Consider the following 16,224-nt stretch of genomic DNA (forward strand, 5'->3'; position numbering starts at 1 on the left):
TAGTAAGGTCAGGTTTGGCAGATTTTTTATTTAAAGGGTCAGATAATAAATAGTTAGGCTTGGTGGGGCAGATAATTGCATTTCCCCACCTCTGCCATTGTAGCATGAAAAAAGCCAAAGAAACTATATAAATGAATGGACATGACTGTGCTCCAATAAATCTTTGTTTATAAAAACAGGTGACAGGCCAGGAAAACTATTTTGCTGAGTAGCAATTTGTGTAAAGGTATTTTATTTTATTTTATTTTATTATTTTTAATTATTTATTTTTAATTAATTCTTTTTAATTTTTATTGTTTATTTGATTTTAAATTACATTAAATTAAATTTTAATTTTATTTTTACTTTTCAAAAGAAAACATCAACAATTAAATTGTAGAGAAAGCATCCTGAATAACCAACTGAATACTAGCTAGAGAGAAGCATTATAAATATAGACAGACAAAAGAAATGCCTTCATCACAGTGAAGATTGGTGGGGAATGTGGAGGAGGCATGAGAGGTCTGGCTCCCACGGGTGGCAGCTAAAGTGCTGGAGGGACATTTCTGTAGCTGTGGGTTCCCCCTGAGGAACCCACAACCTTCGCTCTCCAACCTGCCCCACCAGAACCAGAAAGGAGCCCAGATAACATCCAGCTATGAAGAGCAGCAGTATTTCTGTCTGCCAGGGAGAGACAGCTGAAGATGCAGAGAGCCTCTTAAAAAGAGCCAATGCGCAGACTGTTGTTTGTAGCCACTTACTCTGAGTTCAGGCAGAGGGAGGGCATATTGGACTAGAAATGCTTGAAGAGAATCTAGGGTTGGTAGATCTGAGGAGATGTCTGAAGGGACAGACACCAGGATCCCTGAGTCATTCCCCATACTGCATAAGCCATCTTGCTCAGGCAGAGCACTCCTCTCCAAGTGGCATCAGCCTGAGGGAAAACAAAAGCCTCACCCACAGGAATTACTCTGTCACCCACCTTGTGGTACTTAAACCTGGCTGCTGACTGCAGCTTAAAAAGCTATATCACTTATTAGTTTAACAACTAAGGCAGAAAGTACAAAGCAGCAGCCTAAATGGGAAGACAAAGAAACAGACCTCATATGAAAGAATGACAGAATTCTCCAGAAGAACTAGATGAAATGGAGGCAGGCAATTGACTAGAGAGAGAGTTTAATGATTGTAAGGATACTTGACAACATGAAAAAAGACTTAGAAACTATGAAAAGAGACCATACTGAAATTGCAGCAGTAATCAAAAAACTCCCAACAAACGAAAGCCCTGGACCAGATGGCTTCACAGGTGTATTTTACCAAACATTTTGAGAACAACTAACACTTCTTTTTCTCAAACAATTTAGTAAAATTCTAGAGGAGGGAAGGCTCCAAAACTTATTTTAGCATTATTCTAATTCCAAAGCCAGAGAGAGACACTACCAAAAAGAAAATTATAGGCCAATACCACTGATGAACATAGTTGCGAAAAATCCTCAACAATAAATTAGCAGACCAAATTCAGCAGTGCATCAGACATATACACCATAACCAAGAGGGATTTATTCCGGGAATTCAAGGTCGGTGCAATGTTGTCAAATCAATAAATGCGATACACCACATAAACAGAATGAAGGATAATAACCACATAATCACATCAGTAGATGCAGAAAAGGCATTTGATAAAATCCAGCACCCATTTATGATAAAAACTGTCAGCAAATTGGGATATGCAGGAACATACCTAACCATAATAAAGGCCATACATGACAAACCCACTGCCAGCATCATACTCAACTAGCAAAGCTACAAGTGTTCCCCTTAAGATTGGGAACAAGACAAGGAATCCACTTTCACCTCTTATTCAATGTAGCACTGGAAGTCCTAGCCACAGCATTCAGACAAGAAGAAGAAATAAAAGGCATCCAGATTAGAAAAGAAGAAGTAAAACTGTCATTATTTGCAGATGACATGATACTGCACAAAGAAAACCCCAAAGATTCTACCACGAAACTACTAGAACTAAGAAATTAACACAGCAAAGTAGCAGGGTACAAGATTACTAAGCAGAAATCATTTGTACTTTTACATGCCAATAACAAACTAGCAGAAAAGGAAATTAAGAAAACAATCCCATTCACAATTGCTATAAAAAATAAACCTAACCAAGGATGTAAAAGACCTGTACTGGGGAAAATTATAAGACACTAAGAAAGAAATTGAAGAAGATACAAATAAGTGGGAACACGTACCATATTCATGGATAGGAAGAATTAACATCATTAAAATGTTGATACTACCTGAAGGTATCTAAATATTCAATCCAAATCCTACTAGAATTCCAATGACATATTCACAGAACTACAAAAAATATTTCAAAAGTTTATATGGAACCAAAAAGGCTCCCCATAGCAACAACAATCCTGAGAAAGAAGAACAAAGTTGGAGGAAACTCTCTCCCTAAAATGAAGTTATATTGTAAGACCATAGTAATCAAAACAGCATGGTACAGGCATAACAAGAGACACATAGATCAGTGGAGCAGAGTAGAGAGTCCAAAAATAATCCATACCTTTATAATCAGTTAATATATAACAGAGAAAGCAAGCATGTGCAGTGTGCTGTAGCTCTAGTTCTGGTGCTGGCTGGGTCTGCCTCAGGGTTCTTGGGAGAAAGCCAGGTCAGTGGCTCCCTCCCCTGTCAAACAAGGTTAGAGCGGCACTGGGAGACGCCTTGTTGCTTGAAGTTGCAGGGAGGAGAAATAAGCATGAAGTGGCAAACACACGGGCTGTGGACACCAGATGGGGAGAATTGGGTGGTGACGGATCCTGACCCAGATAGTCCCTCATCTGCAGGTGAAGGCAGGTTGTGGTGAAGCCAGTTCCTCCATGTGTAAAAGGTTTTGAGGATTCTCTCTGCTCCTGTTCAGTTGTTTGTTCTGAGGAATTTCTCCACAATTTAGTTGTATTTCCAGATAGCTCCTGGGTTGAGTTAGTGTGGCTTCCACTCCCTCCTTCACCTTCTTCTGTTGTTATCTGTTGGTGGCTCCTTTGTTGGTGGATTCTTGGAGAATTGGGCTGTGTGGGAGGCCAGGCCCTTCTATGGAGCAGCAGGCTTGAGCAGGAGGAATTTTTCAAATAGAAAAAGTAAAAAGAGGCACTCAGTGGCTTTTGGGGGAATCCTCCTGTAGCAGCTGCCCTAGTAGCCTCCTGCACCCTACCCTTGCCCAGCCACTTGGCACTCCTGTGGTTGAAGGCTCTGCTCTCACACCTGAAGCCTTGAGGGGAATGCGCATCTGAACCTGCAGGAGCAGCAGATGCCCATCTTCCCACAGTAGCAGACTCCGACCGAGTGCTCATGCCCTCAGCACTGGGAGGGAGCAGCCTAACCCTGCCACCTAGAGGCACCATGCACCCAACCCCTGCATCCCAGGAGAAGCAACAGAGGAGGCCTGTATCTGCATCTGCAGTTGCAGCCACTGTGGCAACCCTGCCCTGCAGGGCCTTCACTGGCTCTCTAAGAGGAAACAGAGATGCCCCCACAGAAGAGACCTGCAGGGATCAGGGAGTCAGCAATCCTCAGAAAGACTTCACTGAGTGTGGAGACTGAACTAGCCTGAAGGGACTCTGAGAGTCCTTAGCATCAGGAACAGTGAAGAGTGAGAAGGTGGTGTGTGAATTGCCCCTACTTGGTGAACCAGGACAGTGCAACTGGTGGACTTGAAAGACTACGCTGGGCACAGCAGGGCACTGGGGACCTAGCAACAAACCGAAGAACTGGGCTGGAGGCTGGGTGAGTGCTGCTCAGAAAGGGAGAAAAGTGAAATCAATTCCCCCTCACCTTGCTGCAGACAAGAAGACCAGGAAGACCAGCAGAACTGGCTTGGCCCATTTGAAGCCAGCAGGAGGCTTTTTTTTTAAAGGAATTTTTTTTCTTTTAATTTCTTTCTTTTTTTCTTCTTTCTTTTTTTATTCCTTCATTCTTCCTTCCTTCTTTTGTCTTAATTCCCACAAGTGAGACAATAAAACCTGCAGCTGTGAAAGGTCCACAGTTAGACCCAAGAGGGGTCATCCAAACAGCTGAGACAGTGAGACAAATTTCACTTTCCTACTCCAGAGAACTTAAAAGTTATTGTATGTTTCTATTATTGTTTTTTCATTATTCCTACATCTTTTATTTTTATCAGTATTTTTGTATATCTCTTCTATCTGTTTAGTCTTCTTCACTTGGTTGTTAAACTGCATTGATGCCTGGTTTCCCCTGCTCTCTCTTTCATAGTGTATTTTAAATTTTTCATCTTTCACTTCACTTTTGTTTAATTAGCACATTATTCTAGGTCCTATACTTCCTGTTCTTGTTATCCAGATCACACAGATTCCTTCATATGATTGTTGCTCCATTACTGTTGTAAATAATTTCTGTTCCATACAGTTGTAAATACTACACAGCACCCCTCCCAGATTACAGCTCATTTCACCATTTCCTGAACTTTGTTACTGTTTGTTAACTCTATTCTCTCACATACTATGCCTATTTTCTATCCTTTATTCTCAATTTACCTCATAATCTGACCACACAAGCTCACTGCTTTCTAGATCCAACTCACAATCCTCCCCCCACAACAAGAGTCGTACCTTCTTTCTACCCTTTCTAAAAAGTGGCTAGTTGGGAGAAATAACACAGCTAACACTATACATATCCAAAGGATCCCCCATCTCTCCTTTAGGGGTTGGTGCTTTAAATGCCATACAATACACTTTCGTTGTCTTAAACCCTTTTGCCTTCCCCCTCCAACTGATCACAAAAAAGAACAGGTGAAAGCTGTGAACACCAGGATACCTGCTGCAAGAAAGAAGCCACCAACAAAGGAGCCACCAACAGATAACAACAGAAGAAGGTGAAGGAGGGAGTGGAAGCCACACTAACTCAACCCAGGAGCTATCTGGAAATACAACTAAATCGTGGAGAAATTCCTCGGAACAAACAACTGAACAGGAGCAAGAGAGAATCTTCAAAACCTTTCACACATGGAGGAACCGACTTCACCACAACCTGCCCTCACCTGCACAACAGAATACAAGATGTTGTGGGTGGAGTGACCCTCCCTCAGTTAACCAGATGGAGGGAAGGCCCCACCAAAGAAAGACCCAACAACAATAAAAACCCAAAGACATACAGAGACCCAACATAAATGACAACCCAAGGTCAGCAAACTCAGGAGATCAAGGAGACAGCACCACTGAATCTCACAGATCTTCTACTATAGAAGTTCACACCATAAACCCAGGGAGTCAGAGCAGATCAATTTAAAAAGCAGAAGCTTACAAGAAGAGTCTCACAAACAATGGGAAGACAAAGAAATGATCCCCAAATGAGAGGAAAGGAAAAAGCCTGGGAAAGCATGCTAAATGAAATAGAGGCAAGCCAACTATTAGATACTGAGTTCAAAGCAGTATTTATAATGAAGCTGAATGGGCTCAAAGAGAATTACCAAAACTACAGGGAAACTACAATGAACTCACTGCAAACTATATCAACATGAAAAAGGAAATAGAAACTATCAACAAGGGCCAAGAGGAAATGAAGGATACAATTTCTCAACTGAAGAGCACAGTAGAAGGAATCAAGCAGGATTGATGAAGCGGAAGGTGGGATCAGTGAGTTGGAGGACAATGTCGGGAAAAAAAAACCAGCCAGAAAGAGCAAGAAAAGGAAAAGAGAGAAAGAATGAAGAGTGGTTAAGGGAAATGGAGGACAACATGAAACATAATAGTATCTGTAAAACAGGGAAACCAGAAGGAGAAGAAGAGCAATGGATAGAAAATCTATTTGAAAAAGTAATGATGGAAAACTTTTCTAATTTGATGAGAGAAAAAGTCACACAATCCCAGGAAGCACAGAGGGTCCCAATCAAGAGGAACCCAAAGAGGCCCACTCCAAGACACATCATAATTAAAGTGGCAGAATTTCAACACAAAGAGAGAATCTTAAAAGCAGCAAGGAAAAAATAGGAAATAACATACAAGGCAGCTCTGATAACACTAGCAGCTTATTTCTGAATGGAAATGCTCCAAGTCAGAAGGGAATGGCAAGAAATATTCCAAGTAATGAAAACCAGAGGCCTGCAACCAAGACTACTTTATCAAGTAAGGTTATCAGTTAAAATGGAAGACCAAATAAGGAGCTTCTTGGACAAAAGAAGCTTCAAAGAATATACCTCCTTCAAGCCAACTGTGTAAAAGATGCTTTAAGAGCAGGAAGAAAAACAGTGAAAAAAAGAGGAACACAGGTATGAAAAAATGGCAGTGAATAACTACCTATCAGTAATAACCTTGAACATAAATGGATTAAATGCCCCAATTGAAAGACAATAAGTAGCTGAATGGATAAGAAAGTTGGACCCAAACATATGCTGCCTATGAGACCCACCTCAGAACAAAAGACCTACACAGACTGAAAGTGAAAGGCTGGAAACAAATTTTCTAAGCAAATGGATAGGGGGAAAAAAAACTGGGGTAGCAATACTTCTATTGGAAAAAACAGACTTCAAAAAAAGTGTCATAAAGAGAGACTCAGAAGGTCATTTCATAATATTCAAGGGAAGAATTCACCAAGAAGACATAAACATTGTGAATATATATATATATATGCACCCAACATAGCCAAATAAATAAGGAAAATCTTGGAGGACTTTGAGAAAGATATTGACAGCAACACAATTATAGTAGGGGATTTTAAGACCCCATTGTCAAAAATGGACAGATCTTCCAAACAAAATATAAACAAAGATATTGTGGCGTTGAAGAATGCCCTAGATGAAGTGGACTTAACTGATGTATATAGAGCCTTTCATCCCAAAGAAGCTAAATACACATTCTTCTCAAATGCACATGGAACATTTTCAAACATAAACCACATGATACGACACAAAACAAGTTTCAAGAAATTAGAGAAAACTGAAATCATAGAAAGCATTTTCTTTTACCACAAGGGACTGAAACTAGCAACTAACCTCAAGGTAAAAACTCAAAAACTCTCAAACTCATGGAGATTTAATAGCATGGTACTAAAGAATGAATGGGAGGGTTCTCAGCTGAGAGGAGAAAGGGGGAGAATGGGGAACAGTGGTGCAGGGATTAAATTGACAGGGGAACAATAAGAATAGTATAGGAAATGGAGAAGCCAAAGAACTTACATGCATTACCCATTGACACAAACTATGGGGGTGAAATTGCTGGAGGGAATAGGGGTACTCAGTAGAGTGGGGCAAAGGGGGAAATATTGGGACAATGGTAATAACATAATCAATAAAATATACTAGAAACAAGAAAAAAGAGAATGAATGGGTCAAGAATGATATCAAGGAAGAAATAAAAAAGTTTCCGGAAACAAATGAAAATGAACTCACAACAATCCAAAACTTACGAGACACGCCAAAGGCAGTCCTGAAAGGGAAGTTCATAGCAATACAGGCCTAGCTAAAAAAGATAGAAATATTTAAAATAAACAACCTAATCCTACACCTACAAGAATTCAAAGTACAACAACAAAGACAGTTCAAAGGAAATAAAAGTAAGGAAATAACCAAGATCAGAGCAGAATTAAATGACATAGAGACTAAAAGCACAATTGTAAGGATCAATAAATCCAGGAGCTGGTTCTTTGAAAAGATAAAAATCCAGAAGCCTTTAAGCAGACTCATCAAGAAAAAAGAGAGAGAGGACCCAAATAAACACAATCAAAAATGAAAGAGGAGAGATTACAACTAACACCACAGAATTACAAAGGATTGTAAGAAATTAAAGAACTGTATGTCAAGAAATTTGAAAACCTAGGTGGAATGGACAAATTTCTTGAAAAATAATCTTCTAAACCTGAAGAAGAATCAGAAAGCCTGAACAGACCAATAACAGCTGTTGAAATTGATACAGTAATCAAAAACCTTCCGATGCACAAAAACCCTGGAGCAGATAGTTTCAAAGGAGAATTTTACAAACCATTTAAGGGAGAGCTAAACTCCATCCTTCACAGATTACTCCAAAAAACTTAAAAAGATGGAAGACTCCTAAACTGTTTTCATGAAGCCAGTATCATCCTAATCCCCAAACCCAATAAAGACATAACAAAGAAAGATAACTTCAGGCCAATATCTCTGATGAACAATAGATGCTAAAATCCTCAACAAAATATTGGAAAACCCTATCTAGCAATGCGTTAAAAAGATCATAGACCATAGTCAAGTGGGATTCATCCTGGGGTTGCAAGGATGGTACAATATTCTCAAATCAATAAACATAATACATCACATAAGCAAAACACAAGACAGTAATCACATGATCATATCAACAGATGTGGAAAAATCATTTGATAAGGTATAGCACTGATTTTTGATGGAAAGACTCAGCAAAGTGGGGATAGAGGGAGCATTCCCAACATAATAAAGGCTATATACTAGAGACCTACAGCCAACTTCGTACTCAATGGGCAAAAAATTTGAGTTTTCCAACTAAGATCAAGAACAAGACAAGGATGCTCGCTTTCACTACTCCTGTTCAACATAGTACTGGAAGTACTAGCCATAGCAGTCAAATAACAAAAAGCAATAAAAGGCATTCGAATGGGAAAGGAGAAAGTTAAACTCTCATTGTTTGCAGATGACATGATAGTGTACATAGAATATCCCATAGACTTCATCAAAAAACTGCTTGACCTAGTAAATGCATTTGGCAAAACATTGAGAATCAAAGTCAATATTCAGAAATCAAAGGCATTTTTGTACACCAGCAATGAAGTATCAGCATAGAAATCAGAAAGAAAATCCCATTTGATATAGCAACAAGAAAAATAAAGTACCTAGGATTAAAGGTTACTAGAGGTAAAAAAACTTGTTCCCAGAAAATCATATAGCACTGAAGAAAGAAATTAAGGAAGACACAAACAAATGGAAGCATGTTCCATGCTCATGGATTGGAAGAATTAACATCATCAAAATGGCCATACTACCCAAAGTGATTTGTAGATTCAATGCGATCCCTATTAAAATACCAGTGACACATGTCACAAATATAGAACAAGCATTTCAGAAATTTATCTGGAACCATAAATGACCCAGAACAGCCTCAGCAATTTTGAGGAAAAAACCCCAACAAAACAGGGGATTGCCATACCTGATATCAAACTATTATAAGACCACTGTCATCAAAACAGCATGGTACTGGCATTAAAAACAGACACATAGACCAGTGGAACAAAACAGAGAGCCTAGAAATAAACCCAAGTCTCTATGGTCAATTAATATTTGACAAAGGGAGAAGAAGCATAAAATGGAGTAAAAATAACCTCTTTCACAAATGGTGTTGGGAGAACTGGACAGCTACATGCAAAAAAATGATATTTGATCACCAACTTACACCATATACAAAAGTAAATTCAAGTTGGATAAAACACTTAAATATTAAGTTGTGACACCATGAAAGTCTTAGAGGAAAACATTGCCAAGAAAATTTTATACATTCCACGCAGCAACATCTTCACTGATACGTCCCTTAAAGCAAGGGACATAAAGGAAACTTTAAACACATTGGATCTAATAAAATTAAAAAGCTTCTGCATGGCTAAGCAAAATGACATTAAAATGAAAGGAGAACCAACTACATGGGAAAACATATGTGCCAATTATACCTTGGACAGACATTTGATCTCCAAAATATATAAAGAATTCACATGACTCCACTTCAGGAAGACAATCAATTAAAAAATGTAAATTAAAACCACAATGAGATACCATTTCACACTTCTCAGAATGACCATCATTAACAAATCAACAAACAAGTGTTGGAGAGGTTGTGGAGAAAAGGGGGCCTTAGTGCACTGTTGATGGGCAAGCAGATTGGTGCAGCCACTGTGGAAAACAGCATGGAATTTCCTCAGAAAACTGAAAATAGAACTGTCTGTTGACTCAGCAATTCCACTGCTGGGATTATACCCTAAGAACCTGAAACACCAATCCAAAAGAACCTATGTGCCCTAATGTTCACAGCAGCACAATTTACGATAGCCAAGTGCTTGAAACAACCTAAGTGCCCATCAGTAAATGAGCAGATGCAGTGTTTTCAGTGTTTGAGCTTTTTCTGTACATGTAGGGGATACAAGAATACCTTAAAATATCTTTTCTATATTTTATTAATTTTCATTTAAGTCTTCAGTTAAGATTCATTTAAATTAATAGTCTTTTCTTATAATTCTTCTTAACACAAATGAATTTTTAAATATCCTATCCTTGGTTTGTACCATTTCAAGGCTGCTAGTTTCTTACTCATTGTAGTTTCAAATTTGGACACCAGATAGTAGGAATTTCTTAGAATGTATATGAGAGACCTTTAATACTTATTTGGAATAGAGAAAAATTGTCCTCGTGTTTTACACCAGGAAGAGAGAATCTTTTTGATGTAAACCCTGATGCAAAATTGTTGTTGTGGGTATTCAATAAAATCTTAATTGAGGTATGTGATGGTATTGTTAAGGTTTAAATAAGAAGCATTAACCAGGGTTTAAATAAGAAGCATTAACCGCCTATATGCATAGAATACTGATACGTAGTGGGAAGAGAAACCATCCTGTCCCACCTTAATGTGGAGAATCATTTGAATACCTCATTGTGGTGTGACAGTTCTGGGAATTATGGGGCCAAGTTGAGGTGGCAGGTAGTGGAAGAGAAAGTGACAGGAGCTTTTGAAGGACCCATAATGATTTTGGCAGCATCCAGCATAGCACTAAAACTAGTGGTATATTTTTCTAAGGGTATGAAATGTGGTGTCAGGATTGATTTGGAAGGTAAATTTTTGTCCAGTGAGCCTACTGTCTTTTTTTTTTATTTTGTTTTTTCAATTACACTGTTATTTTATATTATTTGATATTAGTTTTTGGTATAGTGGTTACATAGTCATATAATCAGAAAGTGTTCCCCTCAATATTTCCAGTACCCACTTGGCCCCACATCTAGTTATTATATTATTGACTGTATTCCTTATGTTATTGTATATGTCCTATGAATATTTTGTAACTACTAATTAGTACTTCTTAATCCACCTTTTTCACCCACCTTTTTCACCCAGTGTTCCCCAGTCCACCTTCCCCTTCTTGTATCTTTGAGTCTATTTCAATTTTGCTTGTTCATTTTTTGTTCATTAGATTCCACATATCAGTGAAATCATATGATACTTGTTTTTCTCTGACTTACTTCACTGAGCATAGCACACTCTAGTTTCATCTATGCTGTTGCTAATGGTAAATTTTCATTCATTTTTTCTATGGCTGAGTTAATATTCCATTTTATGTACAAGGTCTGTCCAGGAAAAGTTTAGCCATTGTTAATATCACGAGAATGGTTTGCATGACCAGGTAACCTGGCAGCCAAGTTGTTGACTGAAATGTGCATGTGTGAATGATGAAGAGTTCACTGTACTAGTCAGTGGGAGCTGTAGACGCTGTTGAGTGATCATATATACTGTGTGGTCAATTGCATTAAAATTGACTGAGTTAGCAGACCAATGAATCTGCATCAGATTTTGCATTAAGCTTGAATATTCCTTCATGGGAGCCATTTAAGTAATTCAGAAGGCCATAGCTGTAGGCAGCCAGTGATTGGCAACTTCATCACATCAACATGCCTGCTCATACATCACGCCTTGTGCAGAGTTTTTTGGTGAAACATCAAATCATCCAGGTGGCTCAGTCCCCTTAAAGCCCAGATTTGGTGCCTTGTTACTTCTTGCTTTTCCCAAAACTAAAGTCATCTTTGAAAGGGAAAAGATTTTAGATCATGGATGCGATTCAGAAAAATACAGTGGGGCACCTGTTGGCAATTGGGAAAACTGTGTGAGGTCCCATGGTGCCTACTTAAAGGGGACTGAGGTGTCATTGTCCTAGGTATAGTGTTTCTTGTATCTTTAATAAATGTCCCTATTTTTCATATTATATAGCTGGATATCTTCTGGACAGACCTCACATACACCACAGTTTTTTTCTCCACTTATGTGTCAAGGGGCACTTGGTTCTTTCCATAGCTTGGCTGTGATAAATAATGCTGTAGTGAGCATTGGGGTGCGTAAATTCTTTTGTATTATTGTTTTGTGTTTCTTTGGTAACACACATAGGAGTGGAATGGCTAAGTCATAAGACAGATCCATTTTAATTTTTTTGAGGACCTTCCATACTGTTTTCCACAGTGACTGGACCAGTCTGCATTGCCACTAGTGGTATACAAGGGTTACCTTTTGTCCACATCCTGTTAGTGGACAAGTGTCCACTAACACTTGTCATTTGTGGATTTCTTATGATAGCCATTGTGATAGGTGTGAGGTAATAGATTTCTTACTGTGGTTTTAATTTGCATTTCTTTGACTATTAGTGATATTGAGCATATTTTCATGTTTATTGGCCTTCTGTATGTCCTCTCTGGAGAAGTGTCCATTTTAGGTCTCTGCCCATTTTTTTGATCTTTATTTTTTTGCCGTTAAGGAGCATGAGTTCTTTATAGATTTTGAATATTAATCCTTTATTACATGTATCATGGGCACATATTTCTGCCATTTAGTAGATTATCTGTTTAATGTTTTGATGGTTTTCTTTGCTTTGCAAAAACTCTTTAGTTTGATGTAGTCCCATTTGTTTATTTTTTCTTGTTTTTCCTTTGCCTGAGGAGACGTCAGAAAAAATACCACTAAGAGAAATGTCAGATATTTTACTGCCTGTGTTTTCTTCTAGGGTTTTAATGGTTTCAAGTCATACATTTAAGTCTTTAATTAATTTTGAGTTTGTTCTTGTATGTGGTGTAAGGAAGTGGTTTAGTTTCATATTTTTCAAATTATTTGTCCATTTTTTAGCACCATTTATTAAAGAGACTGTCATTACCCCATTATATGAGCTTTTCTCTTTAATCAAATATTAATTGACCATACAGATGTGGGTTTAGTCCTGGGCTCTCTATTTTATTCCACTGATCTGTATGCCTATTTTTATTGCAGGGTCATATTATTTTGATTGCTATTGCCTTTAGTATAGTTTGATGTCAGGTAGCCTGATACCTCCACCTTTTTTCTAATTTCTCACGTTTGCTGGGGTGTGGGGGAACTTTTCTGGTTCCATATAAAGTTTTAGAATAGTTGTTCTAAGTCTGTGAAATATCCCATTGCCATTTTGATAGGTATTGCGTTGAAACTATAGATTGCTTTGGGTAGTATGGACATTTTAATGATGTTAATTTTTCTAGTCCATGAGCATGGACTGTGTTTCCACTTACTTGTATCTTCTTAAATTTCTTCAGTGTCCTAAAATTTTCTGAGTATAAGCCTTTTACTTCCTCGGTTAAATTTATCCTTAGGTATTTATGTTTTTGGTTGCAGCAGTAAGATTTTTTTAATTTTTAAAAAATTTTAATTTAATTTTAATTATTGTTCAAGTACAGTTTTCTGCCCTTTACCTCCATCCCAGCCCACTGCCCCCAGCCCTCCCCACCTCCTTCCTGTCTCTACCCACCTTTGTTATTGTCCATGTGTCCTTTATGCTAGTTCCTTCAAATCCTTACCCCCTTCCCCTGAAATTCCCTCCCCTCTCCCCTCTGATCTTTTCTTAATTTCTCTTTCTGAGAATTTATTACTAGTGTAAAAATATGCCATCAATTTCTGAATACTAATTTTATATCCTGCTACTTTGCTGAATGCATTTATTAGATCTAGTAGTTTTTTGGTGGAGTCTTTAGGGTATTCCATGTACAATATCATGTAATTTGAAAATAATGACAGTTATAGCTCCTCCTTTCCAATTTTTATGCGTTTGAATTCTTCTCCTTGTCTGATTGCTGTTAGGATTTCTGGCACTATTTGAATAGGAGTGGTGAAACGAACCTCCCTGTCTTGTTCCTGATCTTATGGGAAATATTTTCCCCTTTTGTTCATTGGATATGATGCTGGCTGTAAGTTTTTCATATATGGTCTTTATTATTTTGATGTGTGATCTCTCTATTACCAGTTGAGAGTTTTTATCATAAGTGGGTGCTGGATTTTATAAAATGCTTTTTCTGCATGTATTCATATAATTGTGTGATTTTTATCTTTTATTTTTATGTGATGAATCACATTTATCTGTTTGTAGTTATTGTAGTTAACTAGCATCCCTGAAATAAATTCCATTTGATTGTGGTGTATGATCGATCCTTTTAACGTATTGCTGAATTCAGTTTGGTAATATTTTGTAGAGGATTTTAACTTCTATGCTCACCAGAGATATTGGCCTATAATTTTCTTTTTTTGTTGTGTCTTTATCTGGTTTTGGAATTAGGATAATGCTAGCCTTATAAAAAGAGCTTGGAAGTCTTCTCTCCTCTTGAATTTTGTGAAGTAGTTTGAGAAAGGTAGGTGTTAGTTCCTCTTTGAATCATTGGTAAAATTGTCTGTGAAGCCATTCTGTCCAGGACTTTTGTTTGCTGGGAGTATTTTCATTACTGTTTTAATTTCATTAGTTGCTATTGATCTATTCAGGTTTTTGATTCTTCCTGATTTAGTTTTGGAGGATTGTATGTTTGTAAGTATTTATCTATTTCACCCAGGTTGTCCAATTTGTTGGCATAGTTCATAGTTTTTCTTGCAGTCCTTGGTATTTCTTTCATGACAGTTGTTACTTTTGCCCTTTCATTTCCAATTTAGTTTATTTGGGCCCTCTCTCTTTTTTTTTCTTAATGGATATAGTAAAGGTTTGTTGGCATTATTTATCTTTTCAAAAAAACCAAGTCTTGGTTTCATTGATACTTTGTATTGATTTTTTAGTCTTTATGTCAGTTATTTCTGGCTCTGATCTTCATTATTTCCTTTATTATTTCTACTTACTCTGGGCTTTGTTTGTTCTTTTTCTGGTTCTCTTAGGTGTAGGGTTAGATTGTTTATTTGTAATTTTTCTTCTTGATATAGGCCTATAATATTGTGAACTTCCTTCTCAGGACTGCTTATGCTGTGTCCCATAGATTTTGGTGTTTTGTGTGTTCATTTACATTTGTTTCCTGGTAATATTTTGCTTCTTTTTTATCTCATCTATAACCCATTCATTGCTTAATAGCATACTGTTTAGCCTCCATGTATCTGTGTGTTTTTTAGTTATATTTTTTAATTATATTTTATTTCTAGTTTCTTTCGAACTTTTTGAATTTTTAAGACTTATTTTGTATCGTAACATGTGGTCTATCTTTGAGAATGTTAAATGTACACTGGAGAAAAATCATATTCTGCTTTTGTATGAAATGTTCTATAAATAATCATTGAAATCTGTTTGATCTAGTGTGTCATTTAAGGACACTGTGTCATAGATTTTTTTTGTCTGAAAGAGCTATACATTGATGACAGTACGATGTTAAATCTCCTATTATGAGTGTATTGCTATTGATCTCTTGCTTAAACTCACCAAGATTTTTTTTTTTATATTTAGGTGCTCCTACATTGGGTGCATATGTTTAAAAGAGACATCTTTCTGTTGGATAGATCCCTTTAGTACTATGTAGTGACCTTGTTTGTTTTGTGTTATGGTATATAAGTCTATTTTTGTCAAATACAAATATTGCTACCCCATGTATTTTTTTCATTTTCATTTGTATGGAGTATTTTCTTCAAGCATTTGTGAATCTTTTGTTTTGAGGTGGGTCTCATGTAGACAGCATGTATATGGGTCGTGTTTTCTTATCTATTAAGGTACTCTATATGCTTTGATTGGTGCATTTTATCCATTGATATTTGAGGTTATTATTGATTGTGACCTACTTATTGTCAGTTTTTTTTATACCAATTTCCTACTCGCCCCACCCCCCATTTCATGTTCTTCAAGCAGTCTTGTTTTTCAAACCAGTATTTTGTAATACTGGTTTGGTGATAATGAACTCCTTTAGCCTTTTCTCTTTTTTGCCTAGGAATCTCTATTTCTCCTTCAATTTTAAATGATATCCTTGCTGGGTAGAGTAGTCTTGGTTGCATGTTCTTGTTTTTCATCACTTTGAATACTTCATGCCAGTAGTTTCTGGCCTGAAGTGTTTCACTTGAGAAATCAGCAGACAGCTTTTTTGGGAACTCTCATGCTGCCTGTAAGATTCTCTTTTTGTCTTTAACCTTTGGCATTTTAATTGTGATGTATCTTAGTATGGGCCTCTTTGGATTCATCCTGATTGGGACTCTGTGTCATTTAAAGTCACTGTATCCTTGTGTTTGAACT

At 37.3% G+C, this 16,224-nt stretch overlaps 1 protein-coding gene across 4 annotated transcripts in view; it reads left to right on the forward strand.

Moving 5' to 3' along the window:
* Positions 1-16,224, forward strand: part of MARCHF8 (membrane associated ring-CH-type finger 8) — a 160,671-nt gene that overhangs the window by 98,567 nt on the left and 45,880 nt on the right. The gene's annotated exons all lie outside the window — the stretch shown is intronic.

This window comes from Sturnira hondurensis, unplaced genomic scaffold, assembly GCF_014824575.4.
Source record: "Sturnira hondurensis isolate 20B ecotype Veracruz unplaced genomic scaffold, ASM1482457v3 Scaffold0009125, whole genome shotgun sequence".
NCBI classification, from domain to species: Eukaryota; Metazoa; Chordata; class Mammalia; order Chiroptera; family Phyllostomidae; genus Sturnira; species Sturnira hondurensis.